Source organism: Elephas maximus, chromosome 23 (assembly GCF_024166365.1).
Source record: "Elephas maximus indicus isolate mEleMax1 chromosome 23, mEleMax1 primary haplotype, whole genome shotgun sequence".
NCBI lineage: Eukaryota > Metazoa > Chordata > Mammalia > Proboscidea > Elephantidae > Elephas > Elephas maximus.
The window spans coordinates 60,604,886-60,612,244 of NC_064841.1; positions in this window are offsets into that span (position 1 = coordinate 60,604,886).

The window sequence follows — 7,359 nt, forward strand, 5'->3', positions numbered from 1 at the left end:
AGGTGAGAGGTAACTAAAGAGGAAGGAAGGTATATTTCCAGCTAAAGGAACTGGTAAGTGTTTTTAGGAATTAAGAGAGAAGTAGCACAAAAGGCTAAGAATTTTGCAGGAAAAAACAAACATTTTGACCAACAACAAAAACATGGATTAGGATTGGAATCAAAGTGACCATTGTAGGGTCATCGGGAAGACAAGAGACTAGTAGGCCTAGAGAGGAGGGTATGTTTGGAGGATCTCTCGGGTTTAAATTTCTTCAGAGAAAACATTAAAAATGGTGTTTAAACTAGATCAATATTATATCTGATACACACTAGTAAATGAGGAGGTAATGCTTTATTTTCATCTCCTCTGCTCTGGTCTGGAAGTCCCAGACAAAGGCACCCTCAGTTAACTCCAAGGATTACTTCTCTGCAGCCAAGCACAAAGGGCACTATTTAGGGTAAAAGTCAGTGCTTTACCCTACACATACTTTAAAAAAAAAAAATCTGGGCAGGGCCGAGGTGATGGAGTAGTCAGATGTTTCCCTGGTCCCTCTTGCAAAAAGATCTTAAAAAAAAAAAAAAAGTGAATTATATGTGACAATCTAGGAGCCATGAACATCAAAAACAAAGTTGAGGGGTTGGACTGAGCAGCAGGGGGAGGAAGAGACTTCAGAAAAAGTGAGGATTTGCCAGACCTGACCTGGCCAACACCCTGCAGGCTGGATCAGCAGGCATGCATGGGCTAAGGCAAACAGTAGCACTCGGGACACATTTTCCACCTCAGGAGAAACAGCACAGAGTCTGCATAAGCCTCCAGACCCAGGGGGATGTGGTGTTGGATCTGCAACAGTTAGGTGCAGGTCACAGTAACCCTTCCCGTTCTGGGAAGTACCTTTCTCCCCTTCACCCGCCCCCTCCTCTCTCTGCTCCAGTCCCAGTCCAGCTTCACCGATTGCCACATATCTGGGCCAGAAGTGGGACTCATCATGTGCCCCAAGCCATTCTGGCTTTGGAGAGGAAACAAATTAACAACAAACAGGAAAAAATAATCTGCCAGCTCCCCTAAACCAGGACCTCAGGGCAAGGGGGGTGGCAGATTTGTGACATTTGACACCACCCTGCCCATTAAGCAGGGTCCTCTCCTACCCACATCAGGGGCCTGAGGACTGGTGGCTCCACCCACTCCACCTAGCCACCCATGATGGATCCGAGAACAAGTGGTGCCTTCCAGTCTTCAAAGCCAACAGCATTGGGTGCCCAAAGTCCGGCTGTAAAACGCACCAACGGTGTGCTCTCACTTGGTGACCAGCAACCTGAACACCTAAGCTGAGTCTACACGAGAAAAGTAAACAGGCTTCTGGGCTCACATACCTAGTAGTAGCTCTAACCAGCTAGTAACAGGATGAGAGAGCTTCAAAGATGCCAATAATCAAACTAGCTTACAATCCCAGAGTATTCAGGCATATCAAAACAAGAAGCTAGGACATAGTATGCAAACATACAATAAATATGATAATTGATGGCTTGAAGACAACAGTCAATATCGAATTACATAGAGAGGCAGATCATGATGGCTTCAGCAAGTGACTGAAACAACCAGGAAACCTCCCAGAAAAAGAGAAGATCTTGGAGTTACTGGAGGTAGAATTTAAAAGATTAATACACAGAGCTCTTCAGGAGATCAGGCAAAACTCAGATCAAGTCAAGGAACACACAGACAAAGCAATAGAGGAATTCAGGAAAGCTATACAAGAGCAATATGACAAATTTAACAGGCTGCTAAAATCCACACAGCAACTAGAAATCCAAAAGATTCACAGTAAAATTCCAGAATGAGACAACCCAATAGAAAGTTATAGGAAGAGAATTGAGGCAGTGGAAGTCAGAATTAGTGTGATTGAAGATAAAACACTTGACACCAACTTATTTGAGAAAAAATCAGATAAAAGAATTTTTGGAAAAATGAAGAAACCCTAAGAATTACATGAGACTGTATCAAGAGGAATAAACTACGAGTGATTGGAGTACTAGAGCAGGGGGTATAACAGAAAATACAGAGAGAATTGTTGAAGATTTATTGGCAGAAAACTTCCCTGATATGAAAGATGAGAAGAAAACATCCAAGAAGCTCATTGAACCCCACACAGGGTAGATCCCAAAAGAAAGTCCCTAAGACATAATCAAACTTGCCAAAACCAAAGATAAAGAGAATTTTAAGAGCAGCTAGGGATAAACAAAAAGTCACCTACAAAAGAGAGTCAATAAGACTAAGCTGTGACTACTCAGCAGAAATCATGCAGGCAAGAAGGCAATGGGATGATATATATAAAGCCTTGAAGGAAAAAAATCGCCAACTGAGAATTATATAGCCAGCAAAACTGTCTCTCAAATTTGATGGTGAAATTAGGGCATTTCCAGATTAAACAGAAGTTAAGGGAATTTGTAAAAACCAAGCCAAAATTACAAGAAATACCAAAGGGCATCCTCCAGTTAGAGAATCAATGTCAGATAACAACCCAAGACTAGAACACAGGACAGAACAACGAGATAACAACCCAGATAGGGAAATCACAAAGTCAAAGCTAAAACACTGAAAATAGGGAAACAGAGATGTCAATATGTAAAAGATAACAACATTGAAACAAAAAAGAGGGACTAATGTAGTCATAGAACATTCATATGGAGAGGAAGCTAAGGTGATATCAAGAAATAAAAGATTGGTTTAAACTCAGAAAAATAGAGGTAACTATTAAGGTAACCACAAAGGAAACTAACAGTCCTACACATCAAAATAAAAAAGAAGACAAACATGAAGACTCAGCAAATACAAAATCAACAACAGGGAAAAAGATGAAAAGAAAATACATAAAAATGACTCAGCACAGAAAATTAAGTGGAACAAATAAACTCAACAGCACATGCAAATACATCAAAATGACAGCACTAAATGTGTACCTATCAATAATTATGCTGAATGAAAATGGACTAAATGCACCACTAAAGAGAGAGTGGCAGAATGGATTAAAAACACACACACGCACACAATCCATGTATATGCTGCCTACAAGAGACACACCTTAGACTCAAAGACACAAACTAAAACTCAAAGGATGGAAAAAAATGTATCCAGCAAACAACAATCAAAAAAAGAGTAGGAGTGACAATACTAATCTCTGACAAAATAAACTTTAAAGCAAAATCCTCCACAAAGGATAAGGAAGGACTATATAATGATTAAGGGTCAATACACCCGGAGGACATAACCATAACAAATACTTATGTACCCAACAACAAGGCTCCAAAACACATAAAACTAACAGCATTGAAAAGAGAAATAGCTCCACAATAATAGTAGGAGACTTCAACACACTACATTCAGTGAAGGACAGAACATCCAGAAAGAAGGTCATTAAAGTCACCGAAGATCTAAATGCCACAATCAGCCAACTCGATCCAATAGACATATACAGAACACTCCACCCAACAGCAACCAAGTGTACTTTCTTTTCCAACGCACATGGAACATTCTCTAGAATAGACCACATATTAGGCCACAAAAAAAGCCTTAACAGAACCCAAAACATCAAAATATTACAAAGCATCTTTTCTGACCATAAAGCCATAAAAGTAGAGATCAATAACAGAAAAAAGAAGGAAAAAAAAATGCATGGAAACTGAACACCTTGCTCAAAAACTACTAGGTCATAGAAGAAATCAAGTACAGAATAAAGAAATTCATAGAATCAAATGAGAATGAAAACACATCCTACCAAAACCTTTGGGACACAGCAAAAGCAGTGTTCAGAGCACAGTTTATAGCAATAAATGCACACATCCAAAAAGAAGAAAGGGCCAAAATCAAAACATTAACCATACAACTCAAACAGCAGCAAAAGAAGCCCTCAGGCACCAGAAGAAAGAAAATAATAAAAATTAGAGCAGAAATACATGAAATAGAGAATAGAAAAACAATTGAAAGAGTTAAGAAAACCAAAAGCTGGTTCTTTGAAAAGATCAACAAAACGGATAAACCCTTGGTCAAACTGACAAAAGAAAAACAGGGGAGGGCACAAATAACCCAGATAAGAAATGAGATGGGCAATATCGTAACAGACCCAACTGAAATTAAAAGAATCATAAAAGAATACTATGAAAAATCATACTCCAATAAATTTGAAAACCTAGAGAAAATGGACACGTTTCTAGAAACACACTACCTACCTAAACTAACACAAACCGAGGCAGAAAAACTAAATAAACCTATAACAAAGGAAAAGATTGAAGAGGTAATTAAAAAAACTCCGAACAACAACAAAAAAGCCCTGGCCCTGTTGGCTTCACTGGAGAATTCTACAGAACTTTCAGAGAAGAGTTAACACCAGTAAGAACTACTAAATGTATTTTGGAGCATAGAAAAGAATGGAATGCTCCTGAATTTGTTCTATGAAGCCAGCATAATCCTCATACCAAAACCAGGTAAAGATACCACAAAAAAAGAAAACTACAGACCAATATCCCTCATGAACGTAGACGCGAAAATCCTCAACAATATCCTAGCCAAAAGAATTCAACAACATATCAAAAAAAAGATTCACCATGACCAAGTGGGATTCATGCCAAGTATGAAGGGTATGGTTCAACATTAGAAAAACAATCAATGTAATCCATCACATAAATAAAACAAAAGAACCAAATGATTTTATCAATTGATGCAGAAAGGGCATTTGACAAAGTCCAACGTGGATTTACGATAAAAACTCTCAGTAAACTAGGAATAGAAAGAAGGGAAGTTCCTCAACATAATAAAGGGCATTTATACAAAATCAACAGCCAACATCACGTAAATGGAGCGAGTCTGAAAGCATTTCCCTTGAGATCAGGAACCAGACAAGGATGCCCTTTATCACACTCTTATTCAACACTGTGCTGGAGGTCCTAGCCAGAGCAATAAGGAAAGAAAAAGAAATAAAGAGCATCGAAATTGGTAAGGAAGAAGTAAAAGTATCCCTGTTTGCAGTTGATATGATCATATACACAGAAAACCTAAAGAATCCACAAGAAAACTAGTGGAACTATTGGAAGATTTCAACAAAGTATCAGGGTACAAGGTGAACATACAAAAATCAGTTGGATTCCTCTACACCAACAAAGAGAACTTCAAAGAGGAAATCACCAAATCAATACCATTTATAATAGCCCCCAAGAAGATAAAATTCTTAGGAATAAATCTAACCAGAGATGTAAAAGACCTATATAAAGAAAATTACAAGACACTACTGCAAGAAACCAAAAGAGATGTACATAAGGGGAAAAACATACCTTGCTCATGGATAGGAAGGCTCGACACTGTGAAAATGTCTATTCTACCCAAAGTGGCCTACAGATACAATGCAATCCCAATCTAAATTCCAATAGCATTTTTTAACAAGATGAAGAAACATCATCAACTTCATATGGAAAGGGAAGAGACCCCAGATAAGTAAAGCATTACTGAAGAAGAACAAAGTGGGAGGCCTCACACTATTTGATTTTAAAACCTCTTATACCACCATGGTAGTCAAAATAGCCTGGTTCTGGTACAACAACAGGTACATAGATTAATGGAAACAGAAAGGAGAATCCAGACATAAATTCATCCATCTGTTAGCAGCTGATATTTGACAAAGGTCCAAAGTCAGTTAAATGGGGGGAAGGACAGTCTCTTTAACAAATGGTGCTGGCATAACTGGATATCCATCTGCAAAAAAAATGAAACAAGACCCATACCTTACACCATATACAAAAACTAACTCAAAAGGGATCAAAGACCTAAATATAAAATCTTAATAAAGATCATGGAAGAAAAAATAGGGACAAAGCTAGGAGCCCTAAGACATGGCATAAACAGAATACAAACCATAACTAACAATGCACAAACACCAGAAGAGAAACTAGATAACTGGGAACTCCTAAAAATCAAACGCTTATGCTCATAGGAAGCCCTGGTGGCGTAGTGGTTAAGTGCTACGGCTCCTAACCAAAGAGTCGGCAGTTGGAATCCTCCAGACGCTCCTTGGAAACTCTATGGGGCAGTTCTACTCTGTACTATAGGGCTGCTATGAGTTGGAATCGACTCGATGGCACTGGGTTTGATTTTGGTTTTTTAATGCTCATCAAAAGACTTCACCAAAAGAGTAAAAAGAACCTACAGACTGGGAAGAAAATTTTGGCTGTGACATATCAGATCAGGGTCTAATCTCTAAAATCTATAAGATACTACAAAACCTCAACACCAAAATGACAAATAACCCAATTAAAAAATGGGCAAAGGATATGAACAGATACTTCACCAAAAAAGACATTCAGGTGGTTAACGGATACATAAGGAAATGCTCACAATCATTAGCCATTAGAGAAATGCAAATCAAAACTACAATGAGATGCCATCTGTCTTAGTCATCCAGTGCTGCCATAACAGAAATACCACAAGTGGATGCCTTTAACAAAGAGAAATTTATTTCCTCACAGTAAAGTAGGCTAAAAGTCCAAATTCAAGGTGTCAGCTCCATGGGAAGGCTTTCTCTTTCTGTTGGCTCTGGAGGAAGGTCCTTGTTCTCAGTCTTGCCATGGTCGAGGAGCTTTTCAGGTGCAGGGACCCCAGGTCCAAAAGACCAGCTCTGCTCCTGGTGCTGCTTTCTTGGTGGTATGAGGTCCCCCACTCGCTTGCTTGCTTCCCTTTCCTTTTATTTCTTGAGAGATAAAAGGTGGTGCAGGCCACACCCCAGGGAGACTCCCTTTACCTTGGATCAGGGAGGTGACCTGAGTAAGGGTAGTGTTACAATTCTACCCTAATCCTCTCAACATAAAATTACAATCACAAAATGGAGAACAACCACACAATACTGGGAATCATGGCCTAACCAAGTTGATACATACATTTGTGGGGAGACATAATTCAATCGATACCATCTCACCCCAACAAGGCTAGCACTAATCCAAAAAACACAAAATAATAGATGTTAGCCTGGTTGTGGAGAGACTGGAACAGTTATACACTGCTGGTGGGAATGTAAAATGGTACAACCACTTTGAAAATCCATTTGGTGCTTCCTTAAAAAACTAGAAATAGAAGTACCATACGGTCCAACTATCCCACTCCTTGGAATATATCCTGGAGAAATAAAAGCTGTCATATGAATAGATATATGCACACCCATGTTTACCGCAGCACTGTTCACAATTGCAAAAAGATGGAAACAACCTAGGTGCCCATCAGCAGATGAATGGATAAGCAAATAATGGTACATATACACAATGGAATTCTACGCAACGATAAACAACAATGATGAAGCTGCAAAGTATCTCACAACATGGACGAATCTGGAAGGCATTATGCTGA